At 37.2% G+C, this 24,471-nt stretch overlaps 1 protein-coding gene and 1 long non-coding RNA gene across 5 annotated transcripts in view; one reads left to right on the top strand and one right to left on the bottom strand.

The window, feature by feature from the left end:
• ADAMTS3 (ADAM metallopeptidase with thrombospondin type 1 motif 3) overlaps positions 1 to 24,471 on the bottom strand; it is a 260,534-nt gene that overhangs the window by 200,516 nt on the left and 35,547 nt on the right. The gene's annotated exons all lie outside the window — the stretch shown is intronic.
• LOC128314532 (uncharacterized) lies at positions 11,489 to 23,040 on the top strand. Its single transcript, XR_008296278.1, has 2 exons — positions 11,489 to 11,606; positions 22,714 to 23,040. It is a non-coding gene; the product is annotated as an uncharacterized LOC128314532 (long non-coding RNA).

Genomic DNA, 24,471 nt, shown 5'->3' with positions numbered 1-24,471 from the left:
TGGTAACATTGTACTTAATGGTAATGGCTTTTCCTTTAAGACTGAAGACAAGGCAAATATGTCTGTTCTCAGCATTCTTATTTAATACAGAACAAGAGAAGGACATAAAAGACATGCAAATTATAAAGGAAGAAATAAAACTATCCCTAATCCCAGATGAGATGGTTGTATATGTAGAAAATTCCAAGAAATTTATCAAAAAATCTCATAGAAGTAGTAAGGTTAGCAAGGTAGCATCATAAAAGATACACTAAACCTCAATTATATATTTTATGTAAGCAATGAACGTATAGACACTAGAATTAAAACAAACAAACAAACACAATACCATTTACAACCAAATTAGGAAAAAACAAGACAAAATACTAGTAGGTGTAAATCTAAGAAAACATGTATAGGACACGTATGTTGCAAACATCACAGTACTGATGAAAGAAATAAAAAAAAAAAAAAGATTGGGGCACCTGGGTGGCTCAGTGGGTTGAGCGTCTGACTCTTGATTTTGGCTCAGGTCATGATCCCAGGGTCGTGGGATGGAGACCGTGTCAGGCTCCACGCTGAGTGTGGAGTCTGCCTAAGATTCTCTCTCTTTTTTTTCCCCCCTCTGCCCCTCTCCCTTGCTCCCATTCTTGTTATTGTTCTCTAAATAAATAAATAAACAAATAAGAAAATAAGTAAACAGCAAAAAAGACCTGAATAAATGGAAAGACATACGTGATCATAGATTAAAGATTCAACATAGTAAAGACAGCAACTCTCTCCAAATTTTTATATAAGTTCAATACAATTGCTATCAAAATCCAAGCAACGTTTTTTATAGAGATAGACAGGATTACTTTAAATTTATACAGAACAGCAAAGGAACTGAGATAGCTGAAACAATTTTGAAAAAGAACAGTAAAGTGGGAGTAACCTGTCTAAATAGATTAGTATACAGACTAAAACTACAAAAATTTTTAGGAAACAAAGTATGTTGAGTTTGTCAAGGATTGTTTAAATAAGACACAAAAAGCATGAATATAAAAGAAAAAAATCAATAAATTAGACTGCAAAATGAAAAACTTTTGCTCTTTAAAAAACTAAGTAGGGATGCCTGGGTGGCTCAGTCAGTTAAGGATCCAATTCTTGATTTCAGCTCAGATTATTATCTCACAGTTTGTGAGTTCAAGCCCCGCGTCTGCTTGGGATTCTCTCTCTCCCTCTCTCTCAGGCCCTCCTCTGCTCATACTCATGCTCACTCTCTCTCTCTCTCTCAAAATAAATAAAAACATTTAAAAATGTTTTAAATATATTAAAAACTAGAATACAATACAATAACAAAACTCAGTTCATGAAAAAGGCTAGCCACAGACAGAAGAAAATACAATATCTAGAATGTAAGAAGAAATCTTAAACTCAAGAAGACCATTTGTTTTTTTCTTTAATTGGCAAAAGATTTGCAGTCAAATCATAGAAGATATATAAATAACAAGCACACACATGGATAAAATCCTCAACATCATTACAGTCATTAAAGCAATGAAAATAATGAAAATAATCAAAACCTTAATGAGACATCCCTATATACTCACAAGAACAGCTAAAATTAAAAAGATTGGCATTACCTAATGTTGGCAAGTATGTAGAGGAAGTGGAACTCTCTTACCTTGTTATGAACAATGAAAATTGGTGAGGCCAGTTCATAAAATAGTTTGGCAGTTTGTTATAAAGTTAAATATGTACTTATTATATGATCCAGCAGTTCTATTCCTAAATATTTACTTAAATGAAATGAAAACCTGTCCACACAAAGACTTCTACCTTAATGTTCATAGCAGCTTTATTTGTAATAGCTAAAAAATTAAAAGAATCCACATGTCTTTCAACTGGTAAATGGATAAACAAATTTTGATGTATCTATACAGTAGAATAGTATTCTGCAGTAAAAATACACAAATTACGGATTCAGCAAGGACATGGCTGAATCTCAAAAGCACTATAACTGAAAGTATCCAAACTTCCAGACACACAAAATACCTACTGTATGATTTCTTTTGATAAAATTCTAGAAGAGGCAAAATTAAGGTGAAAGAAGTAAGATCAGCGGCTGCTGGAGGTAGAGGAAGGGTACTGACTGTTAAGGAACATGAGGACATTTTTTTCTATATCATGATTGCAGGGAGGGCTACGCGACTGTGTAACATTGTCAGAATTTATCAGATGGCTCACCTAAAATGGGAGAAGTTCGCTGTACCCATGTAATACCTCAACAAATACGATTTTTAAAATTCTAAACTTAAACTAGTCTTGGTTAGAGCAGTATCAGTAATTAGCCTTATAATAAAGGTTTTAGTTTCACTTCTTGTTTGTGGTAAGCCTCTCCCTCTTATTTGTCTTCTTCCCAGAAGACTAACAACAGTCCCTCTACAATGAATTCTAAGAAGCATACTCTTCGTGTGTCTCCAAGTTAGACATATAACACACTTGTCTACCATGGTGTCAGGTGCAAAGCAAATCTGTTGCTGACAGTGGTTACGCTGCCCCAAGTGCCCATCCTCACGGAAAGAAAATATAATGATTTGGGTAAAAGTGGAGTGGGAAGGAAAATTGGGTAATTTTCGTTAAGACAGCATTTATTATTTGCCACATTCCTATTCTAAAATAACCTTGGCTCCTTCTCCCCTTTCCTACCCAATCTAACCCAATCCTATTCTCCTCCCCTGAACACACTGGAATTACTGTATCGTGTAAAAAAGAAAACTGAAAGACTAATAAATCTTTAGAAACCTAACACTAAATTATAACGCATGCTACATGTAAGGGTAGTAACCTTGTTCCTCTTATGTGCGAAATTCTTCAAGTGATGTCCTGAAAGCTACAGGCTTCTTTTTTAAAAAACATATACATTTTTTTTTCACTATCACTCATTAAACAAACAACTACTTTTACCTTTTCAAAACTCAAGAGCCAGACCCTCCATGTCTTACCAGAATATTCCCTGAGTAGAACAGACTTAGTGCTGAAGAACAAAAGGCAGAAGACAGATGAGTGTGTCTGAATCTCATTAAGGCACAGATGGAGTTACATTTGACTCCTTGCATCTGCTCTACATTCCTGCACCAGACCAGAGATGAGGCCAGGAAAATTCAGTTCCCTTCAACTTCTATACTCACCTCAGCAGCAATGAGGTGGATCTCCCAGGACAGTCATACCAAATCTGAAAGGCGCACAAGTTTTGTCAGGAGAAACTAGGAATTGCTGCTGCTGCTACTGACGACGGGCAGCATGGCAGGAAGTGTGCAAAAAGCAGTGGTAAGGGTTCTCGCTGTCGTTCTGATTACAACCCAATTACAGGTGGGCACCTAAAGAGGCTCAGGTAACGAGGCAGTCAAATGGTGGCTAGAGACCACTTTTGGGGATCGGTTCAAAAATAGAAGGCCCCCCTAATTCTCTTCATCTTGAAAAATGCTGGATTATAAAAGCCACTCCCCTTCAATCCCTTCTCCTTCTTTCATCTATTTCCCACATTACACAAATTTTGAAAACTGAGTATCTACATGGGACTGGAATGCTCAAAACTTCCTGAAAATACTGTGTGAAACATTAAGTTAGACGAAATGGGTTAAAAAGAGAAATGTAGCATGTTATACTTCTGATTATTTCTACAGCCACCAGGTTTTCATTAAGCCTGGGGCATGTGGGTTTGTGATTATTTTCCTGACAACAAACACTAAAACAGGGGAACAAGATCTGTAGTTGAAAGAAATGTAATCTTCCAAAATTTCTCCACATCATCTAATGCACTGCTCTTGCAGATTTTGTTTCCAACTCTGTTATCCCATTTCTTGAACCTCTACAGATGTGTTGATGACAATGACTCATTCACAAAAGGCTTACGCTAAAAATTTTTTAAAGTTTATACTACAGTTCAATTATCAAGTAGTTATTTCAGATCTGACAGAAATGTTAAAAATTTGAGCAGATCATGGAAAATAGATAATAAATCAATTTTATGTGTATTCTAATACCGAATGTTAGTAACTTTTTGCCTGTTATCACCTTTAAGCATTAATTATCTGTGTTCTGGTTTCACAGGTTATTGATTTTGTTAAAGATCACTGAGAAAATATGTTCACAATAAAATCATTCAAGGAATATCTTTCTGCCAGTTCTCTTCCCAATTTTCCCTTTTTAAAGTTACCCTGATTTTCAACCCCTAATTGCTTTTCTTTTCTCTCCGGAGATATATTTGCTGACTCTAACCAAATCTGCACTTTCTACATTTCTAACAGAAGTAACAACTGTGTATCTGCCTTCATAAAAGCACTGTGCATGCAGAAGATTCACACATGTTCTCTAGTTTAAGCCAGACCAAAAAAAAAAAAAAAAAAAAACCCTATAGTAGACATTATTCCTACTTTATACATGAAGAAATGATGACCCACAGAAATCTATTAAATTTTCCCAAAGTAATAAAGTTTCTAGATGGCAGAGCCAGGCTTTACCCACTTCTAATTTACTTTCAAAACTTAATACCTATTATCTTCATCACCATGATAGGTATTGAGAACACCCTAGTTAAATTACCATATTTTGATATTCATATACTGTACTTATATCTCTGCTTAGTTGACTAGAGAGAGACCTATCTGGCTGCCATTTGCAAATAAAAGGTTTTGAATTCACATGTTCTATGTCTATTTCATAAAGACAACTGACAATCTAGCCTTCCATCAAGTCTCTGCACCAAGGGTCTCTTCCAGTACTAATAAACACAAGACTTCGGACATGTATTATTATTATTATTATTACTTTTTTTTTTTTTACAGTGCATCAAGAAGACCAAAAGTAGTAAAACCAACTTTTCAAATAGGCAGATATATGATACTAAAAAGTTGAATCAAAAGTAAGAGAAAAAAATGCTTCTTCTCTGAAACAGACTGAATTAACAGATGGAAGAAAGAGTTTAAGAACAGAATCAAGCTCATAATTTGAGGGAGAATCTAAGCATCTGACGGTCAATGTGCTACTTAGAACAGCTGGTGTGCCAGCTTGGATGGAATGCTTCACCCCCACTCTCTGGTGCTTTTCACTTCTCATATGCTCTATCACATCCTTATTCCCCTTCAATGTCATTAGTTTAAAAAGGCGGGAGGGGAAAATAGAGCCTTGTAAATAATAAGTGCTCAATAACCTATCTATTGTTGACTAGATTTAATGAAAATTGTGCTCATCCTTATCTAGATTTAAGAGCTTATTTTAGGGAAGATCATAGACACTCACCACTTTTTTTTTATAGATGAGAATTTTTTTTTTAAAAAGATACTTTTTTTTTTTTGAGAGGTTGATATTTCCCAAAGTCACAAGAGAAGAAGCAGAGTGCCTACCATATGCCAGATAGAGGTTGGTCTAGAGCCTGTATGTTCTTTATCAAAGGTATGTCAACTCTTAGATTTTTTTTCACAAAAAAGTATTCATTGTAAATATGTACGTTAACAGATTATATTGACTCAATGTCCAGGAAAATAAACACAAGACCATAAATGAAGGAAAAACTTACGAATGTGGAGTTTTCTTCTCCCTTGAGAAGGAAAAAAAGATACCAGTACTAAAATTGGTCCCTAAATTGGCAGCAAGTAATCTCACTCCATCACAAGAATCAATGGCCTTCTTAAGAAGTGGCTTGGAGCCAAAAGCAACTCACTAGATGAAAGTAGAGAGTCACAAGACCAATAAGCAATGCAAAATTTTAATAGCTACATCTAAGGGATATAGATGTTCATTTCTGCCAGTCTTCCCCAGGCGACATACATAGATTACCAGTTACGTCATTCTGTAATAATCACCTTTGGTTCCACACTCACTATGAGGGCACAGTCGTATATCAAGCAGTGACTTTCATTAACAATACCTTTCCCTACATATTCAGGGTTTTTTTTTTTAATTTTCTCCTTTTACATATACACCAAAGAATATCACTGTGGAAGTCAACTTCTATTTAGTAAAGAGATCTATTCTGCTAAAAGAGTTTAATAATCCAAATAAGCATTACCAGCAATAAGAATTCTTCTGAGTTTATAAATCTTGATTTGTAAAATCCTTGACATTTCTTTATCGATTTTCTTGGCCACACTCGAAGTGGAGAAAAAATATAAATAACTGTCTAAGTTTCATGCACTTTGTATATGAGTCCATAAGTTTCTAAACTCATTATTAGAGCCAGAAAAGCTACACAACTGGTTTATTATTCAAACTAAAAAGGCTACATTTATATTATTGATAAGCTTATAGTTTGTATGTTATTATTTATGTGTCCTTTTGTTACAAAAAGGAAAAAAAGAAAGGGAAATCATTTGTCTAAACTGCTTTATTTTTTATATGACATTTATTGCCAAATTGGTTTCCGTACAACACCCAGTGCTCATCCCAATGTCAAACCACTTTAAAACCTTGTTTTATAGAAATACAGTCAAGACTACAATACGTGATTCAATGACAATTCCAAAACAAATAACTAGAGAAGCATCCAATCATGCCTATTCATTTCAGTTCAATTATTTCTTCATCACCTTCAGAAAAAAAAAAGAAAAAAACTCACCTTTCCCACAATAACATACATCAAGTGTGTTGCCAACCCAGATTTTGAGAACATTACAAACAATTTGGGGAAGGGACTTTCCCCCCCTGGAATATGTATTTCAGCATGGTAAAAAAAAAAAAAAAAAAAAAAAAGTAGAAGCATAAACCAGATCTACTACAGGAAAGATTCTGCATATAGACCAATCAGCACAGTATTTCCTGGTTCAATACAGCACTATTTCTGTTCTACCTCTTCCCATGCAAGCAAAGGTCACCTACAAATATACTGTGCACCTATTATGTGCCAGTCATTATGCTAAGTGCTAAGGGTAGAAGATGACTATAATGGGAAAGGTGTTTTTTTTTTTCATTCCTTCCACTTAATCTTTTGAAATGAGTTAAAATTTTGTAAAAAGAAATTTGTTAGACTTTCCCCAAGATCCAGTTGTATCCCCTACAAATATGGATAAAAAAAAGAGTACACTTAATCTTACAGAGGAAATTTTCAACCTACATGGTTGGCAAGGTGAACTGATAAAATCTGGAATGATTAAAGGGCCACTGAAGCAGTAGCTTTTGTACGGTTTTCTAGCCATATCCTTGAATGTAATAAACCAAGCATTCTTACTTCAGGCTTTATCTTGCTGAAAGCAGCATTGTTCACACAAGTGTTCATTTTGGAAATGTTTTACCAGTGTAAAATAACTCCATCTTGTGGATTGTCATGACCATGGCATTCAGAGCTCACCTTCCTTCAAGTTCAGAAAGACGGGACTAGCATCAGCCTGATCCCTGGAACCTTCGCAGTCTGGAGAATGCTTGTTTCTCATTGGATAGTCATCCACACAAGCACCCCTCTGAAGAGGGATATATAAGTTCCTTCTCCTCCCAGTATCAGCATAACTACTGCCACGACCAAGCTGAGCTGTTCCAGCCCACCAAGACTAACACTGCTTAATGTCAGAGGTCATTGGTTTTCCTGTGGGTAGTACACCAGCCCTAATCACTTTCCATTCCATTGACATTTCTACGAGGGAATATATTACACATAATGAGAAAGGTATGGGCAAATGGGGGCCCATGGGCCTCCCCCTTACTTGGGCCTCTGTCCTTCTGTACCATCTTCTCTCATTTGGTTTCTAAAAATGGTAATTATGATTCTATATACTTCAAATCAAACGCACCTACAACATACCCTGTTCTAACAGTAAACACCCAGCCACACATTACTGAAAATCTTCCGTTTTGATCCCATATTTCAAAAGCTCAAAACCTCAAAGGACTTTTCCCCACCTTCACTTTTCACAGGAACAATTTCTGATATCCAATATTTCTTCTTGATGTCATCCCAGTTCTTACCATTGGTGGTTGTCAGAGCCTTGAAATCAAAGCACATTTTGCTTATCTAAAGAGAAGTTATTAGATGTTAAATGCATGAACCAGATACTTGAAGCTTTCTTCCTGGTAAAAATCCACAAATTTAAAATGGAAGGAAGGCAAAGCTGCTGGAAATGTTCTATCTTAAGGATAAGCGTCAATGTGTTTTATCCTATCACTTCACACTGTAGACCCCCCTACTCTGGTAGTGCCTCTGCAACTACCAAACAATCCAGAACATGTTTTCTGTCATGATTATAAATGTAGGCTAAGAAATGCCTCAGCATGCAATACAATTAGCACCTTATTTTTTAATTTAATAGGTCACTACTTCTGTTCTCCTGAGTGTCCCCTAAACATATTCTTTTGTAGAACTTATAAAACACTTTCCAATCTATCTGTTACATTCTTATGGAAATTACATAACTGAAGATAAATCAGTAAGAACCTGACTTACTGTGAATTACTGAATATTAAATATTAAAATATCTTAATCAGAAGATAACTCACAGAATTATTAAGCCAGAAGAATATCATAAAATATCGAGTATTTTTTTAAGGAACATGTATTTTTACACTCTTGAATATATTATGTCATAGGATTTACAAGTATTCAAGGGTTCTGCAACGAAAACATCAGTATGTAAAATATAACAAAGTGTCCACCAACAAAAATCTCAACTTTTCTTGTTCTAGGTTAATGATCCTCATCAGAAAAATGTCTGTTTACATTAAAATTGACTAGCTAATCTTAACATTAGCCAGAAGTTTGTCTAAATAATTTGAACAACAAAAAAAAATGTAAACACTTATTGCTTGAATTCATGCCACTAAAGATAAGCCATTGTTTGTGCTTTGAGGATCTTTTTGAGCTCAGTTAAAAGATTAAAAAAAAAAACAAAAAACCTACTAGGTTTGCTTTTCCTGCTTGAGACTTTCAAAGGCTGTGGCAATTTGTAAAATACAGATTTCAGCTGTGTGGCCCTTAGCTGTCTAGTCTATTTGTGCATGTGGATGCTTCTGCAGATGATTATAACTATGTATGTTCAGGCATAACTAAAAGGAAAGTATGTAAGTAATTTTTCCCATACTACATGTAGCAAAACACATCCTTTGTTTTATAGAGCCAGCTGCTATATGCTGAGGCTGGCAAAATTGATAATTTTACTCAAAAGTAAGCACTCTGTTTTTGACTGCTGTGCTCCATCCTGGTTAACTGCTCCCTATAACTTTTTATGCAACCCTCAGTGCCTTCGGAAATTGAAATTGGACTTCCTGGCTTCCTTCTTAATTGTATCACTGATAGTGTCAGTTTCACTCCTGGTTAATTTTTTTTTAAAGGACATCACAACTCAAATCATCTTATGTTGAGAGAAATAGATGTGATAAAAAGGCTTTTATGAGAAAATCCTGGGTGGGGGGGGAACACTTTGTTTTCAGAAGTAAAAATACACGCATGAGAAAAACAACTTTCAAGGGAATATGGGATGAAACTACAGTCTTGGTGCGCCTAATATACTATATTTACCAGAGAATACGGACTTATTCCAAACAAAAACAAGGAAAAAAATAAAACATTCTAACTCACCATGAAATACTCTCATAGATATAGATATATATAGATAGATAGATATATAGATATATATATATATTTTTTTTAAATGTGCTACTGGGGCACCTAGGTGGCTCAGACAGTTCAGTATCCAACTCTTGATTTCAGCTCACTGTCATCATCACACGGCTCATGAGATCAAGCCCCATGTCAGGCTCCATTCTGACAGTGCAGAGCCTGCTTGGAACTCTCTTCTCCTCTCTCTCTGCCCCTCCCCCCCCCCCCCCCATACACAGGTGCTTGCACACTTGCTCGCTCTCTCTAAAAATAAATAAACTTAAAAAAAGAAAAATATTTTTAAAATGTGCTACTAGTATATGAGACGCATCAAAAACTTAAATGTTAGTCAAGAATGTAAAATTTACTCATACACTTTCCTTTACCATTAACTTCCATACAAAGTTACCTAATATTTTCAGTAGTAACAGAATTCTTAGCCACTTTAGTAGAAGTGTGGTTTAAGAGTAAATATTCTGAACAGTCAAAATTACAATAATTAAATTCCAAATCTTTGAACTAATTATACATAATTCTTATTTCTTTGACACTACTCATAAGCTAACATGAAATCATCTAGATCAGAATTTTCCAGAGTGTGATCCAGATACTACCTGCATCATAGTCAACTGGGGTATTTGATAAAACTAGAATCTTGAGCCCCCATGGAACTACCAAATCAAAATCTCTGGAAAGCAACCCACACATTTGTATTTTCAGCAGTCACTCCAGGCGAGACTCATGCCAAATGAAGTTCAAGAACCACTGATCTGGAACTCGAAAGATCTGTAAGTGACTTCAAAAGACTTTTTTTTTTTTTTATTCTTTTGTCGCTAGCATGTGAACTACAATGAGAAATGTCTTCCCATTATTAAAGTATAATGAGAACCTATCTAAAACTATTCAAAAATGGAAGCGGCAAGCGTTAGATTCTTATTAACAGCACTTGTAGTTGGTTTTTTTTAAATATTTTTTTAATGTTTTATTTATTTTTGAAACAAAGAACATGTGCGAGCAAGGTGGGGAGGGGCAGAGAGAGAGGGCAACTCAGGATTAGAAGCAGGCTTCAGGCTCTGAGCTGTCAGCACAGAGGCTGATGCGGGGCTCGAACCCATGAACCGTGAGATCATGACCTGAGCTAAAGTTGGACGCTCAACCAACTGAGCCACCTAGGCGCCCCTGTAGTTGTTTTTAATGATAGTAAATCAAGTCCTGGGTCAGAAAGCAAACAGTACACCAGAAGGAAAAGTTTATTTCAGCAGGGGAATCTCTTCTTAGATAAGACTATAGTCTTAGATAAGACTATTCATGTAAGTCAATGCAACTTCTACTCAAACAAAATTATGTGAGGACACTTCTTTGCCTAAGAAAATAAGCTATCTTCATTAATAACCAAAAAAATGATTTTCCATATTAGACTGACCTCAGCACCTCTCACATATTATACTCTATATTAATGTGTCTTTGGAGATCTCTTGTATTTCTTTAAATTTTCTCTATGAGACCAGAAAACCAGCCTATAGTATGTCACTCAGCTTGTCATCTGTAAGAGTAATAAATTAAAGAAAAAAGTGGCAGAGATCATCCAAAAGCACTGTATAAAATATGTGTGCGTATGTATATCTGCATATGTACGCATGCATAATTCCAAATTTAGTTTCAGAGATGATGCAAGCCCATATTTTCACTTTTTTTTAAAGAACTACAAAGTGTCCTCTCTGCCTATGGCAGGTTTCTTGTGTTTGCCTGTCCAGCATCTCTGCTCCCGTCTTATGGTAACCATACCTCATGCCTCTTACAGAGAGCGACCCCTCTGCAGTCTGTGTGAGCCTGGTAGACCATTTAATCACCATGCTATCTTTCAAAGGGTAACCTAATTCAAGATGACCTAATTGGAATTTCACTCCTAAGAATCTGAATCTAGAGAAAGGCCATACACCATGGTGACATTTGGAACCCAACCATTCCAGTGTTCCAGAAATGGATTTCAGCTGAGAGCCCTTGAGCTATCCTTGTTCCTGACCTCTTAAAGCTTGGCTGTTTAGCTTTTTCTTCAAATTCTGTAAGTCACCTAATATACTTCCAGTATATTCCATTTTTCTTCATGTTAACCAATACTATTTCTCTTGCCCCCAACCAAAATCCAACCAGTAAGGGTGGAATATGCTGAGAACACATCTTTTTTTTTTGATCTACTATTTATAGGGCACTGTTTCACAATGAGCCATTTGTTTGTTTGTTTAATTTTAGTTAGTTAATATACAGTGCAGTATGGTTTCAGGAGTAGAATTCAGTGACTCATCACTTACATACGATACCCAGTGCTCATCTCAAATGCCCTCCTTAGTACCCAGCACCCATCTAGCCCATCTCCCATCCACCTCCCTCCATCAACCCTCAGTTTGTTCTCTATCATTAAGAGTCTCTTGTGGTTCACCTCCCTCTTTTCTCTTTCCCCCCTTCCCATATATTCATCTGTTTTGCTAAATCCCACATGAATGAAATCATATATTTGTCTTTCGCTGATTGACTTACTTCGCATAGCATAATACATTTAAGCTCCATTCATATCATTGCAAATGGTAAGATTTCATTCTTTTTGATGGCTGAGTAATATTCGAGTGTGTGTTTGTGTGTTTGTGTGTGTGTGTGTGTGTGTGTGTGCGCGCACGTGTGTGTCTACATCTTCTTTATCCATTCATCATTCAATGGACATTTGGGATCTCTCCATGGTTTGGCTATTGTTGATAATGCTGCTACAAACATTGGTCTATTTCTGTATCCTTTGGGTAAATACCTGATAGTGCAATCACTGGATTGGAGGGTAGTTCTATTTTTAGTGTTTTGAGGAACCTCCATACTGTTTTCCAGAGTGTCTGCACCAGTTTGCATTCCCATTCCCACCAACAGTGCAAGAGTGTTCCCCTTTCTCCACATCCTCGCAATACCTGTTGTTTCTTATGTTGTTAATTTTGGCCATTCCAGCAGGTACATGGTGATATCTCATTGTGGTTTTGATTTGTTTTTCCCTGATGAGTGATGTTTAACGTCTTTGCATGTGTCCAATGGACATTTAAACCACTAAAAATCCCACCACATGCTCCATAAAATCCTTTTAGATTGTCAGAAAATCAAGAGCCACTCCTGCATTTACCCTACTATCCCAAAATGAAATTCTCTACAAGCACTTTGCCTATTTTCTACCTAAGGACTTGATGTCTCTTGTTATTAATTAATGCCTAGTAGAGACTTAAATGCCCTGTCTCTTTTGACCAGCATGTCAAATACTTTATTGCCCATCTCCATGGGTAATATAAATATTTATGCCCATGTATTTATGCTAATTTTTGAAAGTCATATATGCCCTTTCACATCAAGTATGTGACTTTTGGCTTAAAGTATACACAAATAACACAATAACATGGAAATGCACAATATCACTCGCCAGATGTTAAAAAGTACACCTGTGCACTGCAATAAACAAAAACACGCACGTTATAAAACACACATAACTCTTGAAAGTAAAATATGCAAGTCCCTCAATATAAATATACTTCCACTTACCCTTGAAGTCTCCTCTCTACTACTACCACTACTACTAAGAACTTTGAGTGTTAGCTTCTGTTCTGTGTCTCAGCAATGACTCATTCCTGGTGATGGTTCTGAAGAAGCCTATAAGCAGACTGAGTGGGAGGGCAGAAACAGATTAGCAGTCAAAATCTCCCACCAATAACTCATGGACTGCAAAACTAAGTTATCTTCATTTTACTTTTCTAAGATATCTTTCAAGGCAACTGTAGAAAACAATGAGCATGGTCATATTTAACCTGGGGGAGATGAGTCAAAGAAGATTTAAATGATTTTCTAGTAGCTGAGAAAAAGAAGGGTTAGGAGAAATATTTTACATTTTTTTAGAGAGAAGCTCTGAAATATCAGCTAGCTGATTCGGCCATGAACAAACAGAATTCCACGGTACCAATACTTGAGTCATGATGACTAGTAGCTACTCATGACTGGATTCTATAAGAATTTCTTCCCAGGAACACTATTTTGGCATCATTTGAGTTAACAATAGCACTTGAAACAAAATGTATTATGTAATTTAATTTTGTTTACCAATTTAAACTTAAGCCTAAATCTAAATCCTTCAGTTTCTATAAACATTTCTACCCTCAAAATTCTGTTTCCTTTGCTCAGCCACTGCTTTCTGTCTCCTCCTCTGGCTCCTACTCTTCCTGCTCCCTAAACACAGGTATTCTCTGCATATGTGGGGGCAGAGGGTACTTGGAGAATCTCTGTACCTTCCACCTAGTTTTTCTATGAACCTAAAATTGCTAATACAAAAAATAAAGTCAACTTAGAAAGTAGGTATTCTCTGAGGCTCTATGCTTCAGCTCTCCTATCTGAATATTCTCAAGTCTATCCACTGTCCCAGCTTCAGTTTCCTCCTTTATGCCCCAGGCTTCCCAATTCCTCCCCCTGGCCATACACTCTCTCCAGAGTTCCCCTGCCCCCAGCTGTCTGCAAAACATCTCCACCAGCACAGGATGTGTGCACTCAGTGTGTCTGAAGGGGAATTTATCGAACGTTTTTCTTCTGTCCTTCTGTTTTCCATATTCTCCAGCCCTGCCTTCTCAGCTTATCTGTGATCCCCCTACCCACACTCTCCCCCTCCCTCTCCATCCAAATTAGTTGCCAAATCATAGGAATTCTACTCAATAATGTTAAACAATCTTTCCCTTTCCACTATATCCATAGCTACTCCCCTAGTTGCTAATCATACTACCCATTATTGTATTGTATTGTATTGTTACATTGTGGCTATTGCATGAGCCTTCAAACTACTCTCCACCACTTCTTCATCACTTCTGATTCACTCCCCACCATGTAACCTATTTAATTACTTCTTGAATATAATTCCAATCAGGACCCTCTTGTTTATTGCCATTCGGAAGCTCCTTGTATGTGCCATGATGAAGCCAACTAAAGTTTTCCTATCTTCCTCCCCTTCCCCATATTTGCCATGTCCATGTCTTTACTTCTATATTTTCCTCCATTCAGACTGGCATGCCCTCTCTTTCCTATCTCTCTATGCTTCTGCATTAAATATTCTTTAAGACTCTCCTCCCTAAAGTCTTCCTTGACCCCTAGGATGGGAGGTGGGAGTAGTCATTCTCATCATTCTGTCCTCTGAATGCCCACTTCCCTCTTTCCCCTTCCCCCTCTCCCTTTCTTTCTCAGTATCTCCCTTCCACGTGCATTGCTATAACTCCCAGGTCACCAGGCCTTACCCATATATGGGCATGGATTGTCTCATTAACAGTAATACCTTAGATGTCACTAACTCCTGGATCTATTGACATGGGATTCCTAGGCCCATACAAGTCACAAGTATTGTTCAGAGACTCCAAACATGTTTCCCATACACTTGTGAACAAGGCTTCTGTTACCGCAGTTTTTATTTATATGCCTTCCTATATTTCCATGGGGCTCAGACATAAATCCACTGAGGGCTAGAACAGTTAAAAAAAAAAGACAGAATGAAGAACATTATTATTCTATCCTCAGAACTGTTCTGTCTCTCAAAGCCCAAGACCAAGTCAAGCCCAGAATAGCTTGATTCCTCTTTCTTGAGGGGTAAGCTCTTTCCCAGGAGGCTCATCAGATTTTTATGCAATAGGCTCTTCCTGGGCTCACCCAACCTGTCTATCAGCTATGCCCCACATTCTGCCCACGCTCAAAGTGTAGTCACTATTCCTTGCTCTATAGTGAACTCCAAAAAATCCGTGTTTAAATAACACATATCCTCACCCAAACATTTCACCTAGTTCCTAATACATGATCAGCTCTAAAAATAAAATGAAATAAAATAAAATAAAATAAAATAAAATAAAATAAAATATCAGTCCAAATTAAGGATTATTTAACAACGTTTAAGTTTTAACAATATTTAAAAACTGCTCAGTCAGTTAAGCATCTGACTCTTGACTTTGGCTCAGGTCATGATCTGACAGTTCATGAGTCTGAGCCCCCCATAGGGCTCTGTGTTGACAGTGCTGAGCCTGCTAGGGATTCTCTCTCTCCCCCTCGCTCTCTGCCCCACCCCCAATTGTGTGAGTATGTGTGCACGCTCTCTCTCTCTCTCTCAACATAAACTTTAAAAAAATTAATCCAAATATTTATAATCTTTATGTCAGGTAATCCAGGCCTGTAACTATTTGAGCTTAGTTCTACACAGTGATCATAACGTCTTTTCCCTAGTTTTCTAATATTCAAACTACCTTACAATAGCAAGTATCTTTTGAAATCAGTTTAAAAAGGTAGGAATGAGAACTCGGTACCTAGTCTATAGGGTTGTTATTAAACATAATACATATAAAGTACTTAACAGAGAGTCTAGCAAGTAATCAGTACTCAATAACTGTTAGTTTATATTATTCTCATTGTAAATGCTAGATTTACTTATACTTGTTCCAAAACAAATCTACAAAGAAATATCCTCAAAGGTACCTATATCTTAAATTATATGTAAAAGAATCCCAAATACTGTACATTACCTAAATTCTCCTTCTCAATAATTTCCTCTATTTCAATTGAAGTTATTCACAGCTTTTAATTATTTACCTCTATTACTATAATAAAGAACAGTTACCAGAAAATTCAAGTTATAGTAACCACAAAGAAATGAATACTTTCAGTAAGCAAAGAAAATGACCTCAACAAGTTCCTAGGCTAATTAACTATAGCATTGTTCTACCTAGATTTCTGAAGCAAACTCAGAATAGGTATCTAGATTTCTATCTAAGATGCTCTCAAACTTCCCACTAAAATAGAGCTTTAGGGGGTGCCTGGGTGGCTCAGTCAGTTAAGCGTCTGACTCCAGCTCAGGTCATGATCTCACGGCTTGTGGGTTCAAGCCCTGCTTCAGGCTCTGTGCTGACAGCTCAGAACCGGAGCTTGCTTCAGATTCTGTGTCTCCCTCTCTCTGCCGCCCCCCCCACTTGTGCTCACGCTCTCTCTCTCGTTCTCTCTCTCTCTCTCGAAAATAAACATTTTTTAAAAATTGTTTTTAATAAAATAGAGCTTTAAATGTCCCCTTAACCATACAGGGAAAGATAAGTCAAGAATTTGAAGTAAATACATTGGGGACTTTATAAAAATGAAGTTTCAGTGACATGGCAGCTTAAATTGCTGGAACCAATACAATCAAAGAAGACCCCAAGGAAGGGGCATTTCACCATCAAACAGGAAATGGTACACACTTTCTCCTACACACAAACCCATAATTGGAAAAACAGACTGAAAATCTTTCCTCCCACCATTGACCTTCTGAATAGATGTGGTGGGCCAAACTTCAATCTCAATATTCACCACAATTTCTGATCTTTTAAACACCTGGTTCCAGTCTGCAAATAAACTATATAAAACTTAATCCAGTCAGTTTCTCCTCACTCAACTTACATTTCACTTCCATGAAATCTCTCTCTCAGAACAGGTTAAGCAGCACCTCTTACCTTGTCTTAGGAATAATTTCACAAGATGATAGAACGGTTGCATGTTGAGAACACGTTCACAGAACACTTAAGGTTAGTTGAGACTCAGAGGCCCAAACCAGAAAGGGTATCCAAGCCACCTACAAAGTCTATAATTCATATCAGATACTGTGGTGAGAAAGCAGTGATCCTCTGAAATTAGACCAGTCTCATTACCAACTTTAGAATAAATACAGGATGATTATACCTATCAAATTGAACTTTTACATCTCCCCCACATAGGTTCTGTTCTGTTCAATCACTGCACTTTGTGTAACAGCTCTCTTGGAAACTAGCACAGAAGTGAATCATACCCAACAAAAAAAGAACAGTCTTCATTTCTGACAGTGTTAAAACTGTTAAAACATTTTTAAAAGGTTAAAACCATTATAAAAGTTAAAACGTTAGCTTCAAACTTAAAAAAAAAAAGACTTAGAAATATCTAAGGCTGAGCAAATATGAAAGTGAGCTAGTTTCCCAACACTAGCAATTGTTTAACAGAACTGTTTTAAGTCTTAAAAATATAAAATCCCAACCATAACCCCACCATACAGAAAATAATAGTATCTTATATTTTCAGATAGGACTCTTCTATCAAAGTGAATAAGAGAGAATAATGCCTGAAATTTAATAAGCTAATTGTTAACTTTATAGGACTCTTGGGCATTATTACCCAATAATCTCTCATACAACAAAGAGTAACGACCTGTCTAGTGTAAAAAGAAAATAAGAAGAGAAATAAAAGAATAAGAAATAAGAGAATAAGAGAAAAGAAGAAAAACGCAGGCAGAGTGTAAATTGAATCTACATTTGGCACATGAATCAAAAGAAGAAAAATTCTACTTCCAGTGAATTTCGAAGCAATTTCTTTACGACTTTATAAAGGTAATGCAGGTCCAGAGTAATAACTCCTCTTTTTCCTGAAAAGCACAGTTTCTAGAATTCTTACCTATTTACACAATTAACATTTTACAAAAGGACAATGTTGTCCTATAAACTTTACAAGCATTTTGTTTTCCAGTATTACCAAGGCAAATTAAACCAAACAATAAAATTGTATGCAAATGTCACTCTCAGATTAGAATGAAATCTACAAGAAAATTTATTGGCTACTTTGTATAAGGTAACATGTGAAGCAATTCTGCACATTACATTAAATTTTAATTAAGACTAAATATGGATAATTTATAAGGAAAAATTTTTAATTTTTTAAAAATAATTGCATGGCTCATCCTTATTGCCCCTGTTATTTCAAAAAATTAGTGAAAACATCAATATTCAGCTCACTCATACGTGACTCATTTTGACACCAAGTTATTTCCATGCATAATCTGAATAATATCTTTAATATATAACCTAATTATAATAAGACCATATTGGGCACCTGTTGGGGGGGTGGTGCTAAGTCGGTTAAGTGCCCAACTTTAGCTCAGGTCATGATCACATGGTTTGTGTGTTGAAGCCCCTCATCGGACTCTGTGCTGAGAGCTCAGAACCTGGAACCTGCTTCGGATTCTGTGTCTCCCTCTCTCTCTATCCCTTCCCTGCTTATGCTCTCTCTCTCAAAAATAAATAAATATTTAAAAAAAGACCATATTAGGGGCGCCTGGGTGGCGCAGTCGGTTAAGCGTCCGACTTCAGCCAGGTCACGATCTCGCGGTCCGTGAGTTCGAGCCCTGCGTCAGGCTCTGGGCTGATGGCTCAGAGCCTGGAGCCTGTTTCCGATTCTGTGTCTCCCTCTCTCTCTGCCCCTCCCCCGTTCATGCTCTGTCCCTCTCTGTTCCAAAAATAAATAAATGTTGAAAAAAAAATTAAAAAAAAAAAAAGACCATATTAAAAGACAACAATAACATGAAAATGTGACTTCAAAATGCAAATATTGAGTTGTCTATCAAGTACAGGTAATTGATCAAAGTTTGATTTACATAAGTAGTGTCTACAATTGTTGTAACTTGAATTTAGCCTTAACTGGAAAATAATAATTTGCAAGATTTAATGTATCTTGTTTTCTATCACCAGGAAACTAGAACAGTATAACCTAATGCATTTCCTTTTAAGCTTCAACTGCCAATAACTTTAAAGCAACCTTTATTTCCCAAGTGTTTAATCTTGTTCAGTTCATATGCTTGAAAAGATTCCTTTTAGCTTCCCTCCCATGCTTTTTGCTCAGATCCTTCCTTAAATGATTTAGCTGGCATGACCCTAATACATGATATGCTCAAGTCCTTTCAAAAGAAAGAGAAAGGGAGAGACTGCAACAAAAAGAGAAAGTGAAGAAGGATGTGGAGGGAGGAGGACAGGCAGGAAGTGTGCAGGCATCTATACACACCTGACCCTCAAAATTGTCACAGATCTGCTATTCTGTTTGTGACAACACTAGATTCTTTCTAAATAAGCACATGTTGACAACATTCTGATTTTTAAAGTCGAGGCAAGGACAATGATGTATGAGTAAAAAACTTTAAAAACTGAGCATATTGGGGCAGCTGGGTGGCTCAGTGAGTTAAGTATCAGACTCTTGGTTTTGGCTCAGGTCATGATTTCACGGTTCATGAGATCGGGCCCCGCATCAGGCTCTGCACTGACCGTGCAGAGCCTGCTTAGGATTCTCTCTCTCTGCTCCTCCCCTGCTCACACAGCCTCACTGTATCTCTCTCTGTCAAAATAAACAAACTTAAAAAAAAAAAAAACTGAACATATTTAAAAAGAGTAATAATAATTAACTTTACTGAGTACTTATGTCCTAGGCACTGTACTAAGTGCTTACGTGGATTTTTTTACTGCTCACAATAATCCACGAAACAGGTTTTATTATGTTATTATTTATTATCACCATTTTACTAATGAAAAAATGAGACTTAAAAGTAGTTTCATGCCTAGCAAGTGGTGAAGTTATACTGTTAACTCCAGAGTCTCTGCACTTAACCAGTATGCTCTCTTCATTGTTAATAAACAAAACGTGTCTTGTTCATGTGATATGCATTTTCTGAAGTACATAACTGGTATTATGCTTCATGAGAACGAGACACAGGGCAGCCAGCTCAAATAAAATACAGAAATGGACAATAGTTTTATATTGCCAAACCAAGCATTTGAGTCGGCTGAGGAGAAAGGAAAAAATAGAACTGGAAGGAAAGGGAAGCTGCCCTAAGACCTCTCAGACGTGCTCTGGATTCATAACCAGGTGGTAGGTAGGGACAACACTGGAGACAGGAATTGTGCAACCTGGATTCCAGCTCTTTCTCTGCTGCTAATCAGAAACGTGTGACGCTGATTTCATCACCCAAGTTCTCTGGGCATCTTTTCCCTCACCTATAAAACAACAGGAATAACCCTACGACAGCCAAGGGACCAGTAGCACTCTGACTACCACTCTGAGAAAACACACGCGACTTTATGTTCCCCTGGTCTGCATGCTCACAACTCCAGGGTGGGCCACCCTGGGAAGGGCACCTGTTCAGAGACAGTCCTAGGCCCCTATCCCATTTAGTGAGAGTAAATGCTTCTCCTTTGAGAGATCCCACTTCATTTAGGAAGGGTACTCTATGACAGACAAGCCCTATATAACCATATAGATCAAAGACCCAGAAGTAAGCAGCGACCAGATGTCCCTTCCACTAAGAAGTGCTCCACCACCCACCCCCGTCCTCAAATTTCTCCCTGAAACTCCACCAATTGTTAGAGAGACACCTGAACTTGAAAGATAAAGCAAAACTACTGAGACAATTAGGATAATCAGAAAAGAAGCCAGTTATCAGCTGTACTTTAGTGTGGAATAGTTCAATCACCTTAGTAGAAGGGACACTTAAATTAAGCAAGTTTGGGAATAAGTTTGCTTACTTTCTTTTGCCCTCACCCTCCAAAGAAAGAGAAGTGGGCTAGGTCAAAACCAGACTTAAGTTCATCTCCTTCCTGATGGTCTACTTTCCCGGGCATTGCTTGATCCTTCACGCCCTCCCTGAGACATCGTTAATGTTTATAGTACCCCCCCACACACATACACATCTGTGCTTTCTCCCAGTCTTTCAGTGTCCATCAGGAGTAAGTATGCTCAGTTGCTAATGTGATCGCTCTATGCTAGAAACTCATACCTGGAAAGTATGATATTTCAGTTTTCTAAGAGTATAAATTCCAAGTAAAATGACTCTGAGCTGGGAGTGAAGGGTGGAGGACTCTAAATCATCCCCATGTACCTGTGAATAGTGTAAATCAAATTCTCCCCTAAAAGAAACTCGGGGTACAGGAGGGGGGCAGTGAGTTGTCACAAAAGAATTGAAGAATCCAGGATTAGGCAGCACCAGCCTTCTAGGGCTTCACCCCAAGCAGGAAATTGCTGCACTGCGCCATGGCTTCCCTACACCAGTGCCCAGGCAGCTGGCCAATTCACTAACCCCTTCCCTGGCCTCGCACAGACCGCGTCGTCCGTGCAACCCTGGCCTCACAGTAACCCTGGCTGGCTTGGGAAGAGTTGGCAGAGAGAGTCCAGGGCATGCTATTTAAAGCTATAAGCAGCTACTGTGAATGGAGATGAGCTGCTTTAGCAGCAGAGGATAAGGCTAGACACAGCAGATTCTCACTTGTCCTAATGAATTCACACGCCTGCTGTGGTTAGGCCCCCAAACTTGATATGAAAGAGCTCAGTGCCATTTATTAATTACTAGTAGTCATCTATCCCATCCAGCAAATTTTCCACAATTAAGTTGCTTGATTTCAAATCCTTATATCTAATTTTCAACATCAAAATATACTAATGATATGTATATGTAATTATGTGTGTGCATACATTATGTATACACACACCTAAATACCCACATGGACTATTTCATGTAAACATACACATATACATCTTTGTATACATATGTAGATAGCTAGGGAATACATATATAATGAGAGATCCATAAATGTGTCTGTGTTTGAATTCAGGTTACCCGAGCTACCAGAAATATTAGGAATACCCACTGAGAACCAGGATTAGGTAACAAAGGCACAGGTTCTGAATGCAGGTATCAAGGTCTTCCATGAGACAAAGACAAGACACTCACTTCTCTGGATTCCTAAGCCATAAACAGGAACTGTTGTCAGGATTAAGATAATTCCTGTAAAAGACAAATCTATGCCTGGCACACAGAGTTCATGCTCAAAGACCTTAACTGGTATTAGTATTATGATAAAAACATCTATAGTAGCTCAGGAGGACTGTGGCAGATTAGTTTTCTTCTGGAAAATAAATTTTATCTCAACCAACTCCGATAATCTGTCCCCATAGTCTCCTTGTCCTCTTCATAAAATGTGCTCACAAGGTGCCATATCTAGGGAATTCCTATTCATGTTTTAAAATTCAGCTCACCTATCATTTCCAGGAAACCTTCCCTGACCCCTAGCCTAGGTCTGATGACTTTGTTGCCTTTTTCATAAAACAATGTCCCTGTCATTTATATCTTTATTTACCCAGTTGGGTGACTAAAAAGTAATGTCTCTATTTCCCACTCTATCTAAGATAAACTCCATGGGGGCAAATACTATGTCTGCTTCTGCTCATTGTTGCATCCCTAGCGCATGATAGATACTCGATAAATACTTATTGAATGAATGAATGAGTTAGCCAGGTATTAATGAATCTATTTGTTCTCTCCTAAGAAGCAGAGAGAGAATTCACTCACAGGAATACAAAGAATCCTGGGAGTTACCAAGAGACACAAAAGTTGGAAAAACTAGCACTTGCCTAGAAGAAGTCAAGCTATCCAAGAAACCAAAGAGGTGTGGCTTTTTGTACTTGGCTTGAGAATCTTTATAACATTCCATCAAGGAGAAACCACAAAAAGAAATGAAAAAGTTACAAAGCAGAGTTCTGGGTACCAACGGGGAAGGCCAGAGAGGGATTCTACACAGAGGAAGCATTTCTTCCATGAAGGTTCATGAAACCTGGAAGGTGGCGGCAAGCAGATTACAGAGCCATGGAACTTACATTCGGTGTCTTCATTCATTCAGAAACTCATCAGATATTTATTGTGCACCTACTATATATCAAGAATATATATATGGATACCAGGAGTAAGCATTACAGACACAGTTCCAATTCTCATGGAGTTTCTAGTTCAGCAGAGGGGAAAAAGGCATTAAACAAATAATTTATGTGTGACCAGCTCTCAGAAAGGAGAACTATAGGTTGCTATAGTAACAACCTTGACTGGAAAGTCAGTAAAGGATATTTTGTTTTCTTCCAAGGAATTTATCCAAAGGATAATATTTTCATAATGCCTTTTTAAAAATTATATCTTTTTTTAAGCAATAAGTTGCCATGCTGATTTGTATCTATTTCTGTTGCTTAACAAGAGTAAAGTAATTTAAGAGACACACTATACCTCTATTATGAATTTAAGTATGGGTTTGGGTCAAGATGATGTTGCCCCATCACTACTTCTATGTGAAAGAAGGGGAGAGAAAATATGAGAAGAAAAAAAAAGTTATGAAAACCACAGCACTAAAATACTATTCAGAAGGATACAGTTGATTTATATGAAATCTTAGGAACCTTAAACTTTGAAGTTCATAGCACTAGCTTCACTTGTGAAAGTTACAAAAAGGGAATTCTAAACACATTAAAGAGAGATCTATAATTCACCTTTCAAAAGTGGTACTCAATTCCCCATTCTAATGTTTATACTCTACAGTCTATTAATACTGATTTTTGAGCACATACTGTGTGCCAAGCATAGTTAAAGATCCAGAGGAAAGAGTTCTCATCCTCAGTACAAAAAGCTATGCTCTCCCAACAATAAATGTATAAAACTAATTCAAGATAAATTTGAGATGCCAATAAGGGATACAAATAAGATTAAAAACACTAGTATAGTGTAGAGTGACTAGGGTTGCTATTTTAGCAAATGGCCAGGAAAATCCTTTTTGAGGAAATGGAATTTTAGTTAACTCAAAATGGTGAGTAGGAACCTCTATTTACAGAATATTCTGAGTAGGAAAAAAAAGCAGCATTTCCAAAAGACTAGGGAAAGGGAAACTTTGGACTATAGGATTGACGAAAGGAAGACCAGTGTGGCTGAAATACAGTGAACAAGGGAATAGTATCAGAGAAGTATGCTAAGATTAGATTTTATAGAACACTGCTTCCCAAAATGTAGTGTCACCTGGGAACTTGTTAGGGAAGCAAACTGTCAGGCTCCTATGCAGACCTGCTGAGTCAGAAACCCCAGGTGGCACCAGGAAATCTATGTTTTGACAAGTCCTCCATGAGATTCCCATGCCCGCTAAAGGCTTTTAAACAAAGTTCATCAAATTTAGAAAGTTCACTTCAACTCCTATGTGGAGGATGAAGAGGGGCAAAACAGAACAAAAATACCAGTTAGGAGTTCACTATACTATCCAGGGAAGATATGACAG

The sequence above is a fragment of the Acinonyx jubatus genome, chromosome B1 (genome assembly GCF_027475565.1).
Source record: "Acinonyx jubatus isolate Ajub_Pintada_27869175 chromosome B1, VMU_Ajub_asm_v1.0, whole genome shotgun sequence".
NCBI classification, from domain to species: Eukaryota; Metazoa; Chordata; class Mammalia; order Carnivora; family Felidae; genus Acinonyx; species Acinonyx jubatus.
Note: the sequence above shows the minus strand (reverse complement) of the source record. Positions and strands in the feature narration are given on the sequence as shown.